Raw genomic sequence first — 24,795 nt, forward strand, 5'->3', positions numbered from 1 at the left:
TAGAATTGATTTTGAGTTATTTTAAGATGTTTGTTTAGATAAAAGTAGAATTGATTCTGTCTCAAGAATTGATTCTACTTGAAGCTAGAATTTGTAGCTTCTGCCTCCAGAATTGATTCTGGATGTTTTTTACACTGAAATTTATTATTCATCTCACTTTTACATAAATGTATTCAAACATAAATCAATTCTGCTAAACTCAATTCTGATAGAATCAATTCTACCAAACTCATTTCTATTAGAATCAATTCTGTCCACCGCCAATCCAAACACACCCAGAAGAAAAGCAAATACAAAGTGTGGCATTAACCTTATTCTAATATGAAATGAAACATTCAGTAAAAAGAAATAAGTGAACAAGAAACATAAACATAGAGTTACTCATGTTCATGCATGGTTTCTCTTCATCTTCTTCTTTATCTTTGCCATTTTTATTACAACTGCCACATATATATCATCACCAACATCTTCCACCCATCTGAAGTAAGCATGCCTCCATTTCTTCTTAAACCACAAAGTGCCAATAACTCCCCATAATCCAGTCCCAAAGCCAAATGCTATCACAAAGTAGAACCATACTTTTTCTATCCCATCTTCATCTTCATTACCTTTTCTTTCAGAAGCTCCATGCAAAACATCACTAGGGCACATGTTTGGAAGTGGAGATCCACAAAGGTATGGGTTGTATGCATAAGATGGTTCATTAAAAGTTGAAAACTGATTATCTTTGGGAATTGGTCCGGAAAAATTATTGTGAGACAAGTTTAAAAAACTCAATGAAGTTATAGCAGACATGGTATTGGGAATTTTGCCAGAAAGTTGGTTATGAGACATGTCCAATGATTCTAATGATTTCATGTCCCCTATCAATTGAGGGATCTCTCCTTTCAATTGATTATTTGACAAATTCAAACTATGCAGTCCCGTGAGCCATGTGATTTCACTTGGAATGAATCCAACCAAATTGTTTTCTGACAAGTCCATATCGACAACAAGCCTCAAGATTTTAGCATACTCCAGTTCCTCTCCTTTAACCACTTCTGTCACAACTTCAGTAGACCATTCGTATTCACTTGCAGTAGGAGGTTCTGCATCAACTTCTGTAAGAAACTCATTTGACCATATTTGAGGAGCCTCTGCTATTAATTTGTATGATTGCATGTGAGATGGCGATGGTATTACTTTTTCCAATTTCATTCCTTCAAAGTTTCCTATGCATCGTGGTATTGAACCTTGTAATTTGTTTTTGGAAATGTCCAAAATTTTAAGCGATTTGAGTTGGCATAGTTGTGAAGGAATGCTACCACTTAACATGTTATGTCGCAGTTTAAGAACTTGTAGTAAAGGAAAGGTGTTTGCTGTCCATGATGATGGTATACCCCCAGAAAGTTCATTATCACCAATATCCAAAATCAACAATTGCTTCAAGTTTACAAAAGACGCCGGAAACTCTCCTTGAAGGCTATTGTTGTTCAAATGCAACCAAAACAATGAGGAAAGATTCCCGAATGAGCTTGGGAATGTTCCTGTCAATTTATTGGATGCCAAATTTATCTCGGACCATTGTTGAGTATTCTTCCAACAATTTGGAATTTCACCTGACAGTTTGTTGTTTGAAAGGTCAAGGTTGAGCAGTGGACTTTGACATAAAGAGAAAGGTATTGAACCATTTAAGTTGTTATTTCCTAGAAACAAGTATTCTAAAGACAGCATTTTATGGCCAATATCTATTGGAAGTGAACCACTGATTTGATTATGGGAGAGATTCAAATAGCTCAAACTTAAACTGCATCCTTTTTCCATAGACATTACTCCATCCAACATGTTTGAAGAAATATCTAAATAATACATATGGGCAAGTTGACAAAGACTTTCCGGAATGAGTCCATTGAAAGAATTATTTGAAAGATAAAGAAAATATAGGTTTGCAAGTTTTCCAAGGTTTTGAGGAAGTGAACCATCAAACTTATTAGAAGAAAGATCTAATTGAAATAAATTGACAAGTTGACCAATACTCTCATGAATGACCCCATTAAAAGAATTTTTTGAAAGATCGAGTACCTCTAGATTTGCCAATTTCCATAGATTTTGAGGAATTGAACCATCAAACTTATTAGAAGAAAGATCTAAGTGTGTTAACTTGACAAGTTGGCCTATACTCTCATGAATGAGTCCATTGAAAGAATTTTCTGAAAGATCAAGATTTTTTAGATTTGCAAGTTTCCATAGACTTTGAGGAATTAAACCATGAAAATTATTAGAAGAAAGATCCAAGTTAGTTAAATTGACAAGTTGACCTATACTTTCAGGAATGAGCCCTTCAAATGTATTATTGGATAGATATAGCTCACGCAGTTTTGACAACTTTCCTATTGACAAAGGGATAGGTCCATGGAGAAAATTTGAAGTAAAATCAAGGTATTTTAGATTTTCAAGTTTCTCCAACCAAGTTGGAAGGTTACCACTGATATAATTATACCCTAATTCCAAGTACTCCAAATCATATCTAATACATTTAGATGTTTCAAAGTGTTCCGTTAATTCTGTGTAAAACTTGTTTTCTGATAACTTCAATATTTTTAGGCGGCACATGGAATTTATGATTGATGATAAAAAGTAATCTTTAAGTGTGAGTTGATTCCAACTAAGATCAAGGTACACAAGTCTCTTCAACTCAACAAACCTTGATGGAATTGAAGTTAAACTATTATCAGAAAGGTCAAGGAATTCAATGGAAGTCATGTTTTGAAAAACCTCAGGAATTGGACCATAGAGCTCATTGTCAGAAAGATAAAGAACGATAAGTTTGTCTAATTCACTAAACCATAATGGAATAGAGTTGATATTGTTTCCAGAAAGATAGAGTGATTCAATGGAATTCAAGTTTTGAAAAACCTTGGGAATTGGACCATGGAGATTATTTAGTGAGAGACCAAGATAGACAAGAGACGTCATGTTTTGAAAAGCATAATGAGGTATGCGTGAATTGTCAAGTTCACAATGAGACAAGGAAAGATGCAACAAGGATGGAAGTAAATTGAGTACCTGAAACAAGTTGTGTGAGTCCTTGATGGAAACAGAATTCAAGCGAAGGTGTTTGAGTGAATCAAGTTTAGATATCCAACTGGCATCTTCTGTTAATTGTAATGAGTAATTGAAATTGTAATAAGAGCTGATTTCAAGAAATTGTAGGTTTTTCAAATCTCCAAGATTGATGGGAATCCTCCCACTAAAATGAGAATGATTAAGAGATATATATTCAAGGTGTTCCATGGATCCCAAGAACATAGGAATTGGACTTCCACTGAAATCATTTCCAGTCAAGTCCAAATAAGTCAAGTGTTCCAATTGTAGCAAAGACGAGCTGACATTTGGAGCAATTACTTGCAAACAGGGAATATCATCATCATCATCCAGAATATAGCGAAGGTAGTGATCAACTTTTTTTTGTCGCCACCAATATGGTGCTGGGTAACAAGCATTTCTGAGATCAAATTTGACAACATGTCCAGTAACATTGTCACAGCCAATGCCTTCCCATTGACAACAGTGAGTGCCTTTCCATGAAGAAAGTGTGTTTGATGAGTTTTGTGAAATGGATGCTTTGAAAGCAAGAAGGGCTTGTCTCTCTTGTTCAATGCAAGGGACATTTGAATTAGCACACAAGCATGATTGTGAAATTACAATCAACACCAAAAGTAGTAAAGCACATTTGTAATATCTTTCCATCTTTTCTCTCTATGTTTTCTATTGGAATTGATTGATGGTTTTCATTTCACTCACACAACTTATATATATAAGTATAACACACACATCATTTTCACTTATCAATTAAATACAACTTCCTCGAAGCATCAAACTAAACCAAAATCAAGGCAAGCTTTTTATATACAAAAATGTTTAGTATTTAAAAAATAATATATGTTTAGTGACACATTTTTTCCCAAGATATTTAGAGATACAGTAATGGCGAATTACTTACCATACAATTTTGCATCTTTCAATTCAACCAACGTAATTTCATTTTTTTTTAAATATTTTTCTGGTTTTTATACTTGTACCCAAGGAATTCACGAATATAAGCAAAATAATGTATTTTTGTTTTAAATTTTTTTTTTAAAAGTAACTACATTAAATTATTGGTGTTTTGTTTTTCAAATAGTTTAATAACAAAAATCTTACACATTAATAAAAAAATTATTTTAGATGTAAATACAAAGAAATTATTTAAAAAATGTGAAGGCGTCACAATTTAAGAAAAAGATGTCACAACAAAACAATTATAAAATATTAATGAAAATTATTATAATTTAAAAAAATATTAATATGAGTCATTTTTATATTAGTTACATCTTTAATTTTTAATATAGTTCAGTTTTTTTGGTGTTTTATAATATTATCTAATTATTTAAAATACATTTTTTATAAAATTAATAAATAAATAAATTAGACCAATTATATTATATATATATATATATATATATATATATATATATATATATATATATATATATATATATATATATATATATATATATATATATATATATATATATATATATATATATATATATATATATATATATATATATATATATATATATATATATATATATATATCATCAAATTAATAATTGAAATAAAAAATAAAAAAATTATAAATTAAGATAGAAAAATACAAATTTTATAAATGGTAGAAGATAAAAAAAATTATGTCGAGTTCAATAACATAAACTTCATCATGTGTCCATTTATAACAATTTATGTGCGCATTTGCATTTAGCACTAGGCGTAGAGCTAAATTTTATGAGTGTCGTATGATTCTTTACATGTTGCAACTAAAATAAGATAACCAATAGTTAGCAATCTCTTAAATCACTTTTTTAACCCATTTTACACTTTTTTTATGATACTTCAAAGTACTCCTATGTTTACGACTCCACTTCTTAGTATTATTTTAAAAAATACATATCTAAGAATTAGAAAACAGTAATATAGTTAGGAAGAAAATATATATAATAAAATATAGTGTGAAGACCCATTTTGGTCCCTCACAAAAATCACACAACCCAAATTAGTCTCTCACAAAAAAAAAAGGACTCGATTTAATCCCTTACAAAATTTAACCGGACCACATTAATCCTTCTGTTAATATTTTTATCAAATTGGTTTTCTATATTTTTAAACCGTGACTGGACTGCCACGTTGGCTTTTATTTTTTATTTTCATTTTTTATTTTCATTTTTTAAATACTAAATTAATTTTTAATTGTAATTTCATTTTTAAACAATACTGATTTAATAATATCAAGGCAAAATTGTTTTTATAAGGAATTGAACCCAATACTATTAAACAATATCTTAAGTCTTTACCACTAGGCCAATATGTATTCATGAAAAATAATTTCCAAGATTTTTAATAATATTAAATAATTATGAATTTAAAACAAAAGTTATAAAATTTATATCAATGGGGTTTCGATCCTCTTTGATTTACTAATTTCAAATAATACACCAATTTAAATTAAAATTTATTAAATATAAAACCTCAATATATTTGATCAATTAGAAATAATTAAATTATATGTAATTAAAATTAAATAACACACAAATACATATTTACTTACTTAAAATTAATTCAAATTAAATAATAATTAATTTAATAGTAATTCAATTAATTATTAAAATATTTAATAAATTTAAATTAAATAATCAATTAATTTTTAAAATTATTTAGTTAATACAAACTAAATAGTAATCAATTAATTTAATAGTAATTCAATTAAATATTTATTTATTTATTTTTATTTGATTAATTTTATTTAGGATTTATATTTTATTAATTTTATTTTTAAATTTTGTATTACTTAAAATTAGTAAATACTTATTTTTTTGTTATTTGAAATAAGTAAATATTTGTTTGAATTATTAACTTAAGTATTCATTATTAATAATACTAACAATATATATTGACTTGTCTAGTTGTAAAGTAACTATCATTTAATTTGAACGGATTTAAATTTGAGACCCAGTTGGTACAAATTTTAACTTTTTTTGTTTTAAATTCTATATTATTTAATATTTCTAAAAATTATAAGAATTATTTGTCATGAATATACATTGGACTAGTGGTAGGGACATAAAATATTGGTTAAAGGTCATAGGTTCAATTCCATATAAAAAATAATTTTGACTTGTTTGATATATTTAATTCAGAATTGTTTAAAAATGAAATTATAATTAAAAATTAATTTAGTATTAAAAAAATGAAAAATAAAAAATAAAAGTCAACGTGGCAGTCCAGTCATGGTTTAAAAGTATGAAAAAAACCGATTTGGTAAAAATATTAACATAAGGACTAATATGGTCCGGTTAAATTTTATAAAGGATTAAATCGAGTCCTTATTTTTGTGAGGGACTAATTTGGGTTGTGTATTTTTGTGAGGGACCAAAATGGGTCTTCACTCTAAAATATATTTTAAATTTTAGAGTGGAGGGACATTAAATATTGGTTAAAGGTCATAGGTTCAATTCCATATAAAAAATAATTTTGACTTGTTTGATATATTTAATTCAGAATTGTTTAAAAATGAAATTATAATTAAAAATTAATTTAGTATTAAAAAAATGAAAAATAAAAAATAAAAGTCAACGTGGCAGTCCAGTCATGGTTTAAAAGTATGAAAAAAACCGATTTGGTAAAAATAGTAACATAAGGACTAATATGGTCCGGTTAAATTTTGTAAAGGATTAAATCGAGTCCTTATTTTTGTGAGGGACTAATTTGAGTTGTGTATTTTTGTGAGGGACCAAAATGGATCTTCACTCTAAAATATATTTTAAATTTTAGAATGAATACTTCTTTTAACTCGCTGTTTGATATTAATTTTATGATGCTTCAAATTATTTACCTACAAAAGAAATCATAAATAAGTTTGAACAAGAGAAAATAAAAACAATAAATTTAGAATCATATTATTTTAAAAATATTTGTATGAGAAATTAAAACTATAAAATAAAGGAGAAAAATCAACCTACAAAATAGATAGAAAGAGTAAGAAATTAAGCCACAACTTATTCTACAGTTATGAATCTCTCTGAAGAAGACACTACACATGCAATTTGCATCAAGCTTCTGCTTTAAAACTCTTAGCAGAATTGCTTTAAAAAAATCGGAGACACTAAAATCAATGAGAAAATTAATCCAGATTTAGTCATTCTAGCTAGAAAAAAAGTCAATAAAAAGTAGTAAAATTAAGAGTAAATGTATTAAATTATACTGCCTTATTCCTTCTATCACGTGGCCTTTCACATGGAGTTATGTTGCAATCGGTAAGCATAAGACGTTATGGTTATATATACCACCAACCTTTCGTTTAACCGGATTTATCAGTAACTTTCCACTAAACTCACTCTTTTTTACTATTTCAATTAATTATAATTAATAATTATATTAACAAACCCGAGAGGGTTGGTCTAGCGGTGGAGCTTGGGCCTTAAGGGCGTGCTTCCCTTGAGGCTTGAGGTCCTGAGTTCGAAGGAGCCTGGGGCCAACTTTCGGAGGCTACGTGGGGGTGCCTTGCAGGTACAACCCTTTTTTCCCCCTCTCAGCCGTCTGTGGGAATATCTAGCTCCCCCGTTCCTTTTCCTTACACCTTCTTGATCCATTCTTGCTTCCTGCAAGAACCCAGGAACCAAAGCTCAAATCAACTTTCACCCATGGCTGGCAATAACGAAGACTCCTCTTCACTGGACACTGCGATACTCACAAGAAACGACATTTCCATCGTCGTGCCTCCATCCAGAAACACTGTCCCTCGCGACGGTGCAACAACATCTCCCTCCCCAAGAAATCTCCAAGACGATGCACTCCAGCATCTCGAGAATACAGGCAGGAAGGACAACCACGAAGAAATCATGGGCAACCCTTTCCTCTCCAAAGGTCAGGCTCCCCAAGACCAGACCATGAACGCTGTTCTGGCCGCTCTGGCTCAGATCAACGCGCTCATTAAGCAGCAAAACGATAGGATCGGGGCCCTTGAGCAGAAGCGCTGTTCAAAAACTCCCCCCGGTCACAAACCTCGTTCTCGACGCGACGTAGTAACCAAGAAACACCCTCGTTCTCCCTCCCCCAGGGAGAATGCGGGTCCTTCCTCTAAGAAAGGGTCAGGCGACCGTCACTCTCGACGCCGATCAATATCCCCTCGGCCAAAAAAGAAGTCTAGATCGCCCCCGGTAAGGCACGACGACAACCGGAGGTGACAGAGGCGTAGCCACAACCAATCTTCCTCTCTGTCCACTAGCGGCGAGGAAGAGGAGCGCCATGGTCCTCTATCCCATGCAATCTTAGAGGATCCCCTGCCGACCGGTCTCGAGAAGCCCCCTCCTTTGGGCACATACGACGGGACCATAGATCCAGACGAACATATAGAGAACATCGACGCCCTTCTTGATTATAGAGGGGTGCCCGGGGCCATCAAATGCCGTTTGTTCCCTACCACCCTGTGCAAAGGAGCCATGACTTGGTATAAAATTTTTCCCGATGAGTCGATCACCTCATGGAAGGTGCTCGAAAAACTTTTTTCCAGACACTTCACGGCCTCCCGGAGACACCCCAAATCAGAAGCCTCCTTGGAAGCCATCATCCAAGGAAAAGACGAGTCCCTACGGGCTTACATCGAAAGATTCAACAAGGAAGCCGTGCAAGTATCCACAACTGCCCATATGAAGAAATTCTTACTCGAGCGAGGCCTCCGACCATGCTCAGACTTCGCCAAAGTCGTCGGGATCGTAATACCGGCCACTCTGGACGAGTTCTTCCTCAAAGCCCAGGCATACATACAATATGAGAAAAGGAGGCCGCTCATGCGGTACGCAATTCCAGACAGGAAGAAAGCAATAAAAACGGTCGCCAAGACGATTCCCGACGGGGAACGGACAAAAAGAAAGACGACAAGGGACGAGATCCCAAGGACTACAAGGCCCCAGCCGGGAAGTTCCGAGAAAACACCCCGCTCAACGCTTCAAGGGAACACATCCTAAACGAATGTGCGAACACCGAATTCCAGACGGGCAAGGTCCGCTTCCCTAAAACCATGCCCGCGCGACCGAACATGGACAAATCGAAGTTCCGCCGATTCTACAAAGGCCACCGACACAACACCGAGGACTGCATCCACCTAAAGGACGCCATAGAGATATTAATCAGGGAGAGACACCTGAAGTAATACGCGAAGAAGCAAGAGGCCGCCAAAGAAGCCAAACCAATCACTAAGAAAAAGCAGGCGGAGGATACGCCCGCCATGCAAGTGGCCATGAGCATCACCAGGCTGGAAGACTTCTACCTCCCTGATTGGGCCAAATCAACGACCTCCCCCTCTCCGTACAGTCCATGTGAAATGTTCCCCTCCGCCATGGTCATATCTGGCGGGGGATTCAGCAAACTCGTCGTCGGATCCGTAAAACGAAAAATTCGACGAACTGCTCTCAGCCAGTTCGAGCAAAGCCGCTGCCCTCGACCAAGCCAAAGGCAGCCCATCCTTTATATCTTTCTACAAAGAAGAACTTCCCGGTGGAGCGCCCAACGCGACCATCCCCCTCCTCATTCGGGCTCGGATGGCCAATTTTGACGTGCGACGAATTCTAGTCGATCAGGGGAGTTCGGTGGACATCATGTACTCCCAACTTTTCAAAACACTGCAACTCAATGACAACCACCTTACCCCCTATGTGGTATCAGACCTACAAGGTTTTAACGGCACCGTGACGAAACCATGGGGGTTCGTCGAGCTCATCGTTTCCATCGGATCGGAGGAAACCGCCAGGGCCATCAAAGTTCAATTTCTGGTCATCAACTGCCCTTCGATCTACCAGTGCATCCTAGGACGCCCGACCCTGGGCGAACTAATCGCGGTCCCCTCAACCGTGCATCTCAAACTCAAGTACTACACAACAAAAGGACATGTCGCGACACTTAACGGCGACATCGAAGCAGCCAGAAGGTGCTTCCAAGCCTCCGTCAAAGGCCTAAGCTCGATAAAAACGGCCCCTCGAGACAATGCAGCGACCATCTCCATATCCGAGCCCAACCTACCAATCTCGTGCATCGACACTGTCGACCTAGATAGCCGCTTCCTTAAAGATCCCGAGCAGGGCACCCGCTCGGGGACATCTAAGGAGGGCCTCCGGCCGATTCCAGACGGGAATTTCGAGCTCGTAGCCCTCGGGAATTTCGAGTTCAGCCTTCACCCTCGTCACATCTTCAACATTGTTGCTTGCTATGAGAATATCATCCACATAAAGCAACAAAATAACAAATGAATTACCAGGTCAAAATCTGAAGTAAACGCAGTGGTCAAATTGACTTCTAATGAAACTTATGCGTGTCATGAACTTGTCGAATCTCCTATTCCACTGTCGAGGAGATTGTTTCATCCCATACAAAGATCTCTTTAACTTGCACACACAATCTTCCTTCCCCTTTTCGACATACCCTTCAGGTTGCCTCATTAAGATCGTTTCACCTAGATCACCATACAAGAACGCAGTCTTCACATCCATCTGTTCCAGTTCAAGATCGAACTGTGCCACCACGGCAAGTAACATTCGAATGGACCTATGCTTCACAACAGGAGAAAACACATCATTGAAGTCGACACCTTTCTGAGTGAAACCCCTTGCAACTAACCTTGCCTTGTATCTTTTCGACGTCACTCCTTCAATTCCTTCCTTAACTTTGAAAATCCATTTACAGCTGACTAACCTTGCCCCAGCAGGTTTCTTAATCAGTTCCCGAGTGTGATTATCATGAAGAGATTTCATCTCATCATCCATGGCCTTAAGTCATTCAGTCTTATTTCGATTCCTCATAACTTCCTTGTAGTCTCTAGGTTCGTCATCTAGAACTTCACTTGCAGAGATTAAGGCATAAGCTATAAGATCTGCATACCCAAGTCTCTGAGGTGCCTTGATGACTCTTCTCGATCTATCTCTCGACAATAGGTAGTCATCGTCAGTTTCCTCAACTTCCTCAGCATCTTTTTCTTCTTCGACTTCATCAGGGATATGCAATTCAGCATCAACATGCTCCACCTCAACAGGAATCTCTACCTGTTCCAGCTCTTCGTCAAATGTTTCTGTACTTCGACTAACATCATCAATTTTCTTAAAAGCCATTTCACCTTCATTGAAAACTACATCTCGACTGGTGATACACCTCCTGTGACTTGGCTCTAGGCACCATAGCCTATAAGCTTTGACTCCTTCAGGGTATCCCATGAACATGCATTTCAGAGCTCTAGGTTCGACCTTGTCTTGCCTAATGTGAGCATAGGCTACGCAGCCAAATACTCTCAGTTTGTCGAGATCTGGTGATGTCCCGACCAAACTTCTTCAGATGTCTTCATATCTAACGCTGTCGAAGGACATCTGTTTATCAGATATGTTGCTGTCGAAACAGCCTCAGCCCAGAACACCTTCTTTAATCCAACACTAGTCAACATGCATCTGACTCTCTCCAAAATAGTTCGATTAAACCTTTCAGCCAAACCATTTTGCTATGGAGTACCTGCAGTAGTTCTGTGCCTTGCAATACCAGAGGCAACACAAAAACTGTCGAATGCCTCATTGCAAAATTCAAGGCCATTGTCGGTTCTCAACCTCTTGACCTTTCTGCCAGTCTGATTTTCAACCAGAGTCTTCCAACTTTTGAAATTCTCAAAAGTTTCATCCTTAGTCTTCTGGATGAATACCCATAATTGTTTGGAATAATCATCTACTGTGGATAGAAAATACCTTGCTCCTGAATGTGATGGACACCTTGCAGACCCCCAAAGATCAGCATGGATGTAATCAAGGGATCCATGTGTTCTTTGTTTGCCTTTGTTGAACTTCACTCTGCAAGATTTTCCAAGTACACAGGGTTCACAAAACTTTAGCTTTTCGAATTTGTCTCCACCAAGCAGATTTTGTTTCCCTAATTCGACCAGACCCCTTTCACTGACATGGCCCAATCTCATGTGCCAGATTTCTGTCTTCGACAAAGGTTTCGTGGATGCAACATTTGTCGAACCACTTACAACTTCAGCCTTAAGGGTATACAAGCCTTGTTTCTTCACGCCTCTCAAGACTTCCTTCGAACCCTTCATGACTCTTAGGATACTTTTCTCTCCTCGGAAAACATATCCTTTCTTGTCGAATTCACCAAGAGAAAGTAGATTTCTCTTCAAATCTGGAACATACATGACTTCAGTCAACAACCTTATTGACTCATCATGGAGTTTGAACCTCACAGATCCAACACCTGCAATCTTGCAAGCCTTGTTGTTTCCCAGCAATACTGATCCACCATCTTGATCACATAATTCCTCGAACAAGTCTTTGTTTAGAGTCATGTGCCAAGTGCAACCTGAATCAATAATCTACTCTCTTCTCGAGTCACTGCTTGAAACCACAAGAACATCAGATGATTCGAAAGCATCTTGAACAATGGCTGCATTGCCATTATCCTTACCTCCATGATCTTTCAGGCGTTCAGGGCACACCTTTCTTGTGTGACCCTCCTTCTTACAATGATAGCATCGAATGCCAGATGCTTCGCTACTGTAAGACTTCAACTGGCTTTTGCCTTTCTTCTTGTCAAACTTACCATCCTTTCGTAAGAGTTTTCCTTTAATGGCCAAACCTTCGCCAACAGTCGAAGGTTTATGCTCCTTTTGTTCGTTCAAGTCCTTAGAATACAGGGCTGATTGAACTTCTTCAAAGGTAAGGGACTCCCTTCCATACAGGAGAGTTTCTTTGAAGTGAGCATGTGATCGAGGCAAAGAACACAATAGTAACAGCGCTTGATCTTCATCATAGATCTTCACATCAATATTTTCAAGATCAAGAATCAGCTTGTTGAACATATCCAACTGCTCAGCCAACACTTAGTCTTCAATCATCTTGAACGAATACAAAGCTTGCTTCAGGTAGAGTCGATTTACCAGCGATTTGGTCATATACAAACTTTCAAGTTTCACCCATAACCCTGATGCCGTCGTCTCCTTTGATACCTGCCGGAGAACCTTATCACCAAGGCTCAACAAAATTGCGTTGTGTGCTTTCTCGATCATATTCGTCTTCTCCGCTTCCGTCAATTCTGCATTTATGGCTGCCTCTCCCTTCAACGCTTCCAAGCAACCCTGCTGAACTAGTAAGGCTTTCATCTTCAAGCGCCACAGACCGAAATCATTCACTCCGGTGAACTTTTCAATCTCATACTTTGTTGAAGGCATCTTCTCCACGCTCACCGCACAAATTTGTTGTGAAAAACGATGTCAAGAACAAAGTATAATAGGAATTAGGGAAGATAAGAAGAACACGAGAATTGGTTATAACTGCTATTCTTTTACTTTCTCTTAAAACAAGATTACAAGTTTACAAGAATAACAAATAACCTCTCTCACCCCAAATTAGAATTTGCAGCTTAGCAATGATGAGAGACTAGTATATTATTTATAATAAAACCTAACATACTAACTAATGGGCTTTTTCAGCAAGGCCCATTACACAAGCCAACTTAATAAACAAACTAACTTAACAAATTAGAGTTTAAACACTAAAACCTAATTTAACATGTTAACAACCCTAGCATCTTCGACATCTGCATGCTAGACCCACCTTCGACTACAACATGCACACTTTGACACCAGCATGTGAACAACCTTCGACTTCATGCTTAACTCTGTCGAACTGTCGAACCAAGAAGCTACCCTTCGACCATACTAGAGTTCGATCCAATATCTCACACCTTTTAACCTGTAAAATATTATAACAATCATGCTAAATAAAATTAAAACAAAGTGATATTCAAAAAATAAAATCTCCATTCATAAAAACATAGATAATCTAGCGCAAAAAAAACTTAATATATCAAATACACTAAAATATATTAAAGCGCAAATAAAATATTGATAAATTTCATACAATCCTTATATGATCTATGATCATATGAACCATTTTCTCATTTTAATTATCTGTTTTATCCTATAAAATATTTATAAAGTTAAATTCTAGATATATAGCTCATATACTATAATTATATATAGATATATAATACCACACAATAACTTATAAATTAAATAAATTTTTACAAACAAAATAATAAATGAAAATAAACAAATAATACACATAAAAAATAAAGAAATATTAGTCATATTAATAAAAATAATAGAGTTTTAAAAAAAATAAAATAATTTTAATAAGAGGATAAAAATTAATATATAATATTTATTAAGGATAATTTATGATTTTAATAAAAAAAAGTAAGGATAATTTTGTTAATATAACAAAAATCAATTTTATCACCACTGCTCTAAAAAGTAATTTAAAAAAAATTTGATTATCTCTAATTCTCTCGTAAAAAATTGAATTAAATATATTTAATTTAAAATATTTTCTTTCTTCCCGTTTGGTTGGGAGTAGATGGAGGAGAGGGGAGGGGATATTTATAAAAATATGTGTTTGGTTCATTTTTTATAAGGGGAGGGGAGGGGAGGGAAGGGGAGCAAAATCCCTCCTAAACTCACTTTTTGCTCCCGTTCAAATTGGAGGGATTCGGAGGGGAGGGAAGATTTAGTAATCATAATTATATTATTTTTCCTATTTTAACCTCAATTATTTTTTAATTTCAAGATTGTCCTTATTGAATTATTAAAGACTAGATTTTATTCTCCGTATTATTTCATGTTTATTTTTTTCTATTGTGTGGTTGCTATTGGTGCGTTGTTCCTCTCAGGTGAGTTTTTTTCTTTTTATTTTGTTGAAGTTCCCTTTTTACTATTATATTATAATAATAACATACTTATACTTATATCGGTTCATTATACTATTAATAATAATAATAACATTATACAATATATGTAAATATAATATATTTATGTTATAAATAAAATTTTTAACTCTAATATTATTTATTTAATTTTTTTTAATATTTTAACCTTATTTTATTTATTTTTAATTATATAAATTGTTTTATTGAGTTAGATGAATCATAAGATCAGATAATAGTTTGATTTGCGTTGAAGATATATAGTTCAACTAATGTGTGTTGTTGTTTACGGTTATATTATGGTTTATGAATGAACAAGTTTTTATTAAGAATTATTTTTACTAAGCACAAATAATAATATTTATAAGGATAAAAAGGTAAATTGATTTTAAAATCCCTCCTCTCCCCTTGTGAACCAAACATACTTGTTAAAAATTCCTCCTCTCCCCTCCCCTCCCCTTCTTTGAACCAAACATATATTTAGTTAAATTCCCTCCCTTCCCTTCCCATCTATTCCCCTCCCCTCGATTAAATTCCCTCCCCTCCCTTCCCCTCTATTCCCCTCTAACAAGCAGGAAGATCCCCCATTTCTGATATTGTTCAAAGTAAAACAAATAATATTAAAATACCTCTATTATTAATTGATTGTGAAATAACCCTAGCCGTCGCTTTTCTTCTTCTTCTGTATTCCCTAAAGAGGGGTGATTTAGATCGATTTTGATCCAAAATCATCCCTTCAAATCGTTCTTGTTTCTCTTTTAGTAAATAAGTGGTTTTCCCATATATTTAGTTTTTTTTGTGATTTCGTCATTTTAGTGCGTCGTTGTTTGTTTTGATTTCCCGTCTTTGTGCGGTGTATTTTGTTTTTCTGTCGTTGTGCGCAGTGTTCATTTGTTTCAGGTTGAAAGATGAGTTTCGATCTAGTGCAGATCCTATCTATGACTTTGGTGTCATTAACGCTACAAATCTGGAAGCATGAATATTTCAGACATTTCAATATAGTCATAGTTATATTTGTAGGCATATGCAATTTGCCGTTTTATACTATTAACATAGATGCTGTGAGTTTGTTTGCAGATTCATCCTTTTTGTTTTTGGCGATTTTTAATTTGTATTACAACAATGTACTCTATCGATTGGAATGAATGAATATTTTATTTAGGAAAAAAAATAAAATAAAATAACATAGACAAACATTCACGTCATACTAGACTAAGTAAGCGACAAGTCAATTTTTAAAGTTAAAGCCTTTGAAATTTCAACAATTTATTAAATTGTGGGCACAAATTAAGTTGTGTTGTACTTATCATAAAATTAATTGTGTTTTTTTAGTGCCCCACAGCTCAATAATGTTCGTGATAGTCACGAGATATGAGATGACCATATTTTAAAAAATTTATTCTTTATAAATTATCTATTTAGTTGTTAAAATATTAATAAACTATAATAAATTTTATTCAAAAATAGAAGGTAAAGAGATTTTTATTTCAATGTGTATTCAGTGAATTTTTTAATTTTGAAATTATTGAATAAGATATAAAATTCAAACTTCAAAGAAATTTCCGCCACAAATGTTCTTGATCCAATTAAATACAAGTAGAGTTGCGTGATTTTTGGATTCCACCTTCAAGTTGTGATTGTGAGTTGTAACAACATGAAAAGAACCATAAATCAATAGAGAAATTAAGACAAGAAAATTATAAGATAGTGGTGTCCACATTTTTTGGAATCATTCAAAACAATGACTAAATTGGACAGAGATAGCAAATGTCACAAATTTCCCTACTATGTAATTTATATTTCACACTTTGGCTTAAGATACATATTATCAGTATTATGTCCGCTTTTTTAATGAGTTACTATTATCGAGTTAATTGAGTCTTCACACTTTCACAGTATATAAAATTATATAAAATATATTAAACAATAAATATCAAAATTAAAAGAACTTAAATTTTTCAAACTTTTTTTATTCCGTTAACATGTGATATTTATAAAAATAGGAAATTTCTTTTGCCACCTCCCAACCTTCTAGTTCACTTCTGGTGAAAAACCCAAAGTACCCCTGACTTCGGAAATGCATTTCCGAAATACAAGAAAAAGGTGTTTTCGGAGATGCATCTCCGAAAGCGCCTTTTTTTTTGAAAAAATTGTCTTTTTTCGGAAGTTCATTTCCGAAAACAGCATTTCGGAAGTTCATTTCCGAAATACTGCGCGTTTTGCAGATTTAGCAAAACACTCCCCCTCCCCATTCATTTACCCTAATTCAACATCAAACACAATCAAAGGAGAAATTTTGTACAAACACTTCCAAGGCTACATCAAAGGCTCCAATAAGCTTCCTATACTACATTAAAAAGCACTCCAATCTCTTCAATCGGTAAACATTTTGAGTTTTAGATCTATGATTAAAATTCATATTAGGGTGTTTACAAATAGCAAAAAATGTATTAGGTTAGGTTGGTACTGATATTTAGGATGTTTAGAATGTGTAGACATAGGTTTGAAGTTTGATTTTGGGGTCTGCCATTGGAGGTTGCAGAGAAGTTATGCGCAGGGGTGTTTCGGAAGTTCATTTCCGAAAACACCTCCATCCCAGTTTCGGAAATGAACTTCCGAATTGTATCAGAAGTGCAATTTTTTTAGTTTTTCCTTTTGTCTTGCATATTAATCGATTTCAATTGTTTACAGGAACATGTCAGGCAACCAACCAGCACGCATCAGACAGGGTAGAGAGACCCAGACTGCGTCGGCTAGACGCGAGCGGGCGGCGGCGCAGCTGGCGTCGACATAGGGACGGGGGCAGGGCCGGGGACGACGTGTGCGAGTTCCCGTGAACGTGGGAGAGGGTACCTCTTCATCTGGATCTAGGAGTCGGCTGGCTCGGGTATCTTCTTCCCGCCAGCGAGAGGAGGAGGAGCAGGAGGAGGAGGTGGCAGTGCCATACCACGAGCCGGAGGGGGTACCGGATGTTGACCCTCCACCCGGGGAGGAGGATGAGCAGGAGGACAGCTACCCGGGAGGGCCCTTTGACACTTCCGTGATGATTAGCTACCGCGATCACGTCGCTCGGCGTATCTGGGAGGGAGAGGTATTTTATTTAATTTAACCGTTTATAATTTAGACGTTTATTCGATATTTTCTTAACGGTCTATTTAACATATGCTTTTATTTGTTTTTTTTGTAACAAGAGAGAGATCCTTTGAAAATGGTGAACCACGCCCGAAAGATTTTCAGTCTGTTTAAACCAGCAGCTGAGTGGTTTAACGACGCGGTGCGAGGTTCAGGGCTTAGCGGGCTCTGCATGACGGGGTACACCACCATCAGCCACGGCATGCAGGGGGCATTTGTGGAGCGTTGGCACAAGGAGACGTCTTCTTTCCACTTGCCGGTTGGGGAGATGACGATCACCTTGCATGATGTGCAGTGTCTTCTCCACCTGCCCATCAGGGGGCCGCTGTTGACCCACTCCCGGATCCAGAGGGTCGAGGCCAGTCAGTGGATGGCGCTCTATTTGGGCATGGAGCCCGAAGTTGCTGACTTCGAGTGCATCACGACAAATGGGCCTCATATCCGGTTCACCACACTGAGCCGCTATTTCGAGCACCACCTGGACGCGGAGGCCGATGCCGAGGAGGCGGGTGACGATCTATTCACACAGTATCACTGCAGCTGCGCTTTCCGGTGCTAGTACATGCATGTGGTAGGCGCTGCATGCTTTGTGGACAAGAGTGCAAGGTACGTCGACGTGACCTACCTCCGCTACTTCATGGACCTGGATACCGTTCACCAGTGGAACTGGGGGGCAGCTACTCTGGCATACCTCTACCAGAAGCTGAATGAGGCCTCCAACTGGAGGACGAGGCAGTTGGTCGGATCCTGCACACTACTTACGGTACATTTCATTTTAATTATTTCGTATTTATTTATGTTTCGTATTTATTTATAATACATTATCGTGTTTCTGTTTCAGAGCTGGATCATCTCCTACTTCTCCCGCATCCACGGGTTCCACATCGATCCTGTGTACGTTGACGCCATGCCCAGGGCCGCCAGATACGTTCCCCAGAGGGGGAACAATTCGGTGGGACCATACCGTGGATACCTGGACCGCACGATGCACGACGATGTCACCTAGAGGCCGTTCAGCGACTACGCTCAGGTTGTCCCCTTTGACGACATTGCTTTATATTCAGGCTGGTTGGCATGCGGGACCGGCATCATGGTCCGGTATCTCCCTGAGCGGTGCATGCGTCAGTTCGGATTCGTGCAGCAAATACCCAGGTCACCCTTTGAGGCTGCTCCCGACACAGTGACCCGAGTGCAGCTCACTGCCATATGGGAGGACTGACAGCATCATGTGGTACCGCAGGAGTACCGTTGCAAAAGGTGTATCATATAGATAATAAGTGTGGAAATTGAAATTCGAATTCTATAAAGGTTGGTTTGGGTATTAAAGTCCATTTTTTTTTAATTGTGATTGAAATTGTTTTATATTTGTTATTGGTGATAGGTATGGTGCATTCTAATTCTAATGTTGTCAACAAAAATACTACATTTAAAGATTGTATATCGGGTGTTGTGCAGGTTAATGTTAGAATTTTTTTGGGTCATACATGTAATAAATTAATGTGTTAGGACTATTATTTAATTAGCCAAATTAAAGTGATCTATTTAATGTAAGGTTTATGGCTAAGGATGTAATTGTCATGAAAAATATTGTGTAGATACCAAAAGTCTTATTTCTATTTTTGTGATGGGTAAAATTGGAATAAGAAAACTTGAATAATCATGACCCTTCATGGAAGGGCATGAGATTCTAAACTTGAATAAGCATGACTCTTCATGAAAGGGCATGTAACTCATATAAATAAGGGGTTATGGTCCCCAATTATAGACACAACACTAGAAAAATATCATAGAATATTTATTCTCTTTATCCCATTGAAAGAGAAACTAAGAAATTAAGAAATCTACAATTGGAAGGTCATTTTCCTATCAAGATCATCTTCTTCTCATTAAAAAATTCATAGATTTTAAAGGTACGCTTCCGCTTTCTATTTTATCTTAAATTAAGTATGAGTTCATTATAAAGTAAATTTGTCCTACACTTAATACTAAAAAATTATTTACAAATAACTTCGAGTTTACTATACGTGAATGTGGACCTCCGTTTTTCGGGCCATACCTCTGAGCGGGAGAGATACGTGAACTGACTCTTTTTTATCGCTTATGCTTTCGCATTTTTGAAAATTCACAGAGTCGCCACCGACCTTTTATTTTATCCAATTAAGGAAAGGTTTATAAAAGAAACAGAAAAAAGACCTTTAAGAAATTCTGGGTAAGGGGGTAGGTTATACAAAGGGAAGGTGTTAGCACCCTTTGTATCCATGGTTATCCATGGGCTCTTAAGTTTGCTTAGCTCACTTGTTTTTCGATCACTTTTCAATTGCTTTAGAATGCTCATATGTGGTTTCAAATACCTTTGTAAATTGAATTTGTAATGATCCTTGTGCGGATGTATACAAAATGTTTGTTTATCTTTCGAAAGATGTTTTGAAAAGAACGTTAACTTTGTAATGATCCGTGTTTGGATGTATACAAAATATTGTCTTTTTGGAAAGTTTTGTTTTGAAAAACAACAGTGTATGAGAATTTTGTTTGTTTTGATTTGAGCAAGCAAACTAGGAGGTCTACCCTGAGTTGTAAGGTCTTTATCCTATTTCCTTTAAAAATCTATCCTTTCACCGGATACAAACAAAAGGTTTGATTTTGTACTCGAAACAGTAGAATTTTGACTTTGATTTTGAAAAGAATGAGAAGGGATTACCTTAAGAGGTGCAAGTGTGATTGTGATTAGATTCAGATATTTTATCTTTGAAGTTAGTGATCTAACGGTTCAATTTTATCTTTGACATACACGCAGTTTATATTTGCTGGAAATTAAAATGCGGAAATGTAAAGTGCAGAAAGTAAATCTACGCTATTACATCGATTGTGCAGGAAATGTAAATTAAGCCTATTTACATGATTTTGACATCCTATACATTTATCTAGGAATTTAAATTGCAAGAAAAATAAAAGACATATTTTTGGATTTTTTTATGATTGATTTTAATTATAATTAATGCATGATTAATTAAATTAAAATGAAGAAAAAAGATGAAAATAGATTTAAACCTAGAAATTAAGTTTAAAATATGTACAAAATATTTGTCAATTAATTTTAAAACAAAACTAATTTTTTTGGAATTTTTGAAATTGATTCGAAATTGATTTGAAATTGATTAAGCTAATTAATACATAATTATACAAATAATTATACAAATAATTAAAACTTAAAGAGAAAATTATTCAAAATATGTACAAAATTAGTCTATAATATATAAACAATATTTTATATAAAGAACAATTTTTTTTATGATTTTTTGATTGGTTAGAATAATTAAAAAGCAAATATATAAATATATACTAATTAATTATGCAAAATATTGAAATTATGAAGAAAAATAAAATATTTTTATTTCAGAAAATAAAATATTATTTTAGAAACTTAAAAATATTTTTTGTGTATTTTTTGGATTTTTGAAACTATTTTTAATTAATTTTGCAAAGAAATTAAAATAAAAATAGAAATATATAATTAATGATCCAGTGTGGTATTTAAATAAAGTCCATGGTATAGGGCTTCATTCTGATGCGTTGGATGAATTAATAAATGAGATCTGATGGCTCAGATTGTGAGGGTCCACCACTTGTGACACGCCTTCAAACACTGAAACCAAAGGTTAATTTAAAAAAACGCGCGCGTGCTGTCCAATGAGGTGAGGACACCTCATCGTCTTCAACCTCTCGCCAGGACCTTTAATAGCGCTTTTATGAAAAAAGCGCTGTAATTGATGAGCTTCAGACCTGCAAAATAGCGAATAGGGGTAAACCTGAAAAGAAATTTGGCGCGATATGTCCATTCGATTCGTCTTGTTCCACTGAATTCAACCATGCTCTTAATTTGTTCTGATTTTGGCTCTAACTAAAAAACCTAAATTTGAGCTGGAAAACCCTAAAATGGTAGATTCGTATACAAGCATCCAAAGCTCAATTAAACTTCCAGAAACGATCTACACACCACACTAAGTTCAAATATATATCTACATCTTGCTAGATATGCGTGTGTTATGAGATATAAGTTGGTTTTAGTTTGAACAAACCGTGAGTTATAATGGATGATTCTGAGTGCTTCAAGGCTTGAAACTGATTGGGATATGTTCAATGATGATTGAGGATTGTATTTAAGTGTTTAGTTTGAACTGAAACAACTAGAAATTAAAATTCGAATTTTAAATTTCTTTGAAAAATTCAAGTTGTTACAAATATGTTACAAGCATTCTACTGGCTATGAACTCGTGTCTCTTTATTGCTGAAGTGTGATAGCTCTTTTATAGGCCAAGAGCTGCTTGGAAGTGAAGCTAAGAAGCATTCATTAGCTTTGTGGAATCTTGACTTTTTCAACATGAGTAGCTTTGCATTTAAGCCACCATGGCTTGATTTTCCACCCTCCTTCTGTTTGTACTTGGCTTGGGGCAGAGTTGAATGATTCTCTTGATGAGTCATGCTTGGTTTGTAAGCTATTCTTTATCCATCCATTTTTCTTTTTTAATTTAATCTTATATGTGATAAAATTAAACCAAAAATGAATAAAAAATGGAGTGGGCCTTGTCTTGGTCGTGGGAGGCCCATAATAACATGGCAAACATGTTTGAACCATGAAAACTTGGCCCCATTTGGAAAAAATGCATTTTTGAGCAATGTTGGTTTTATGCATTTTCCAAAATTTAGCCAACTTCAACAAGGTGTAAATCCCTCAATTTTTGTCATATGAAGGAGTTCTTGCACTTTTTGGAAACCTCAAAGAGTCCTCTAACCAATGTCTTTGGTCTCATGTCAAAATGATTTTTGATGCTCCTTTTGTGTCCTTTTGAAAAAAGTGTCTTTTTGTTGACTTTGAAAATGACTTGTAATGTCTTTGGTCATATTTTTCAAATGGTGAATGCAATGACCATGGGATCAATTGCATTTGAAAGATAATTGAATTTCCTTCAAAATGAGCTTTGGTTTGAATTTTTTGGATGAAGGATGAGAGAGTTATGATCAGTCAAAGTTGAGTTGACTTTTCAGGCAAAAACCCTAATTTTGAATCTTAGGGTTTTGTTGATTTTTGATCTTTCCTTGATGAATTATGATCATCCAATGATCAAATGATGAATCCTTTGACAAAATATGGACTTTGACAAAAAATTTCATTTTTGACTGTCTGTTGACTTTTTGGTCAAACGGGTCGTCTGTTGCTTGTTTGAGCTGCTGACGGTGCGTCTGAGTGAATTGAAGTTTGAAAATTTGTACGATGGTACTTTGAGATATATGGATGTGCATGAAATCCATTTGAGGTCTCAAAAACTTGTTTCTCCTGTAAAAACAAGAAAACCCTAGTCAGGGACTGTTTGTGTAGGAGACAGTTAAGCGTACCTGATTTTTGTGCAGTGTTGAGTCTCTGCTAATCGCGTGATATTCAGAAGACTTCTAGAACAAAAATCTTGAAATTTTGAATTGTAAAAGATTGATTTGATTGATGGTACAAAACACTGAGAATTGTACTGCCAGCAGTTTGGCTGTCAACTGACTATTACCAGTACAGTCTGAATTTCCTGATTCTGCGCCTGCAAAAAGATTTAACTCTGTACCAATTGTGTCAGTACTATTTATCTGTAAATAAATAAATAGCGTGTGTGAAGTAATAAACAGTATTTGGCGTTTGCGTAAGAATAAATTCAACTGCAAGCCAAATTACTGTATAAGAAAAATTCTAAAAACTAAGTATTTCATATGTCAGGATATTTGTTGAAATAAAAATCCATGATTATATGAGACTCTTAATTTTCAGATTGGAGTTTTCTTGAAAAAAGATGCGGGCAAATTTTGGGGTATAACAGTTGCCCCTATTCAATCTTCTTAAACCTGAAGAGATTGTCTGAAATCTGAAGGTAGAAGATGATTGAATATTTAGATGCCCTGAAAATTTGCACTTACCTTGATCAGAAGAGATGTTGGAAGTTGCATTTGAATGTCGTCTGCGAAATGTTGTTGGCAGATTGGAACATTACCTGAGATGGGCTTTCAGATGCCACCTGGTAAATGGGTTGATGGTTTGTTCATCAGAATGAATCCATTGATTATATCTTGATGAAGGATTTAACAGTCTTTGTGTTGACTGTTTCGGAACCGTCCAAGGTTACCACTTTAAGTCTTGGAGGATGATTGCTACGGAACTTGTCCAAAGTTTTTCCTGCTTTAGATTTTGAAAGTTGATCATTGTGGAACCGTTTGAGGTATCAGCTTTAGATCTTTGATGTTAGATCATTCTTGAACCGTCTGAGGTATCGACTTTAGATCTTCAATGTTAGATCGTTCTGGAACCGTCTGAGGTATCAACTTTAGATCTGCAATGTTAGATCGTTCTGGAACCGTCTGAGGTATCAACTTTAGATCTGCGATGTTAGATCGTTCTGGGACCGTCTGAGGTATCGACTTAGATCTGTGATGTTAGATCGTTCTGGAACCGTCTGAGTGTAATACGGTGAACTGACTTTTTTAATCGGAATGTACGGTAAGCAAGAGTCGCCACCGACTTTTATTTTATCCAAACAAATTCGGAAAGGCAAAAAGAAACAGAAAAAAAAACCTTTTTAAAGAAATCTAAGTTCGGGGGGTAATTTATGCAAAGGGAAGGTGTAAGGCACCCTTTGCATCCATGGTTTTCCATGGGCTCTTAATTGCTTTGCTTGCTCGTTTTCAGAAAATGTAGATGAAAGAGGAAAAAATGGACTTTAGCTCGTAAAATGAGCGTAGCCAGTTTTTTTGAAGAATTTTGAGAAAGAATATAGAAAATAGAGCATGGCAAGGCAATTAGGGGCAATTACCTTAAACTCAGAT

General features: G+C 35.6%; 1 pseudogene; it reads right to left on the minus strand.

Annotated features, from left to right (window-relative positions):
- Positions 1-184: 184 nt before the first annotated feature.
- LOC131643555 (receptor-like protein EIX2) lies at positions 185-3,756 on the minus strand (annotated as a pseudogene).
- Positions 3,757-24,795: the final 21,039 nt, after the last annotated feature.

The sequence above is a fragment of the Vicia villosa genome, linkage group LG1 (genome assembly GCF_029867415.1).
Source record: "Vicia villosa cultivar HV-30 ecotype Madison, WI linkage group LG1, Vvil1.0, whole genome shotgun sequence".
Lineage (NCBI taxonomy): Eukaryota > Viridiplantae > Streptophyta > Magnoliopsida > Fabales > Fabaceae > Vicia > Vicia villosa.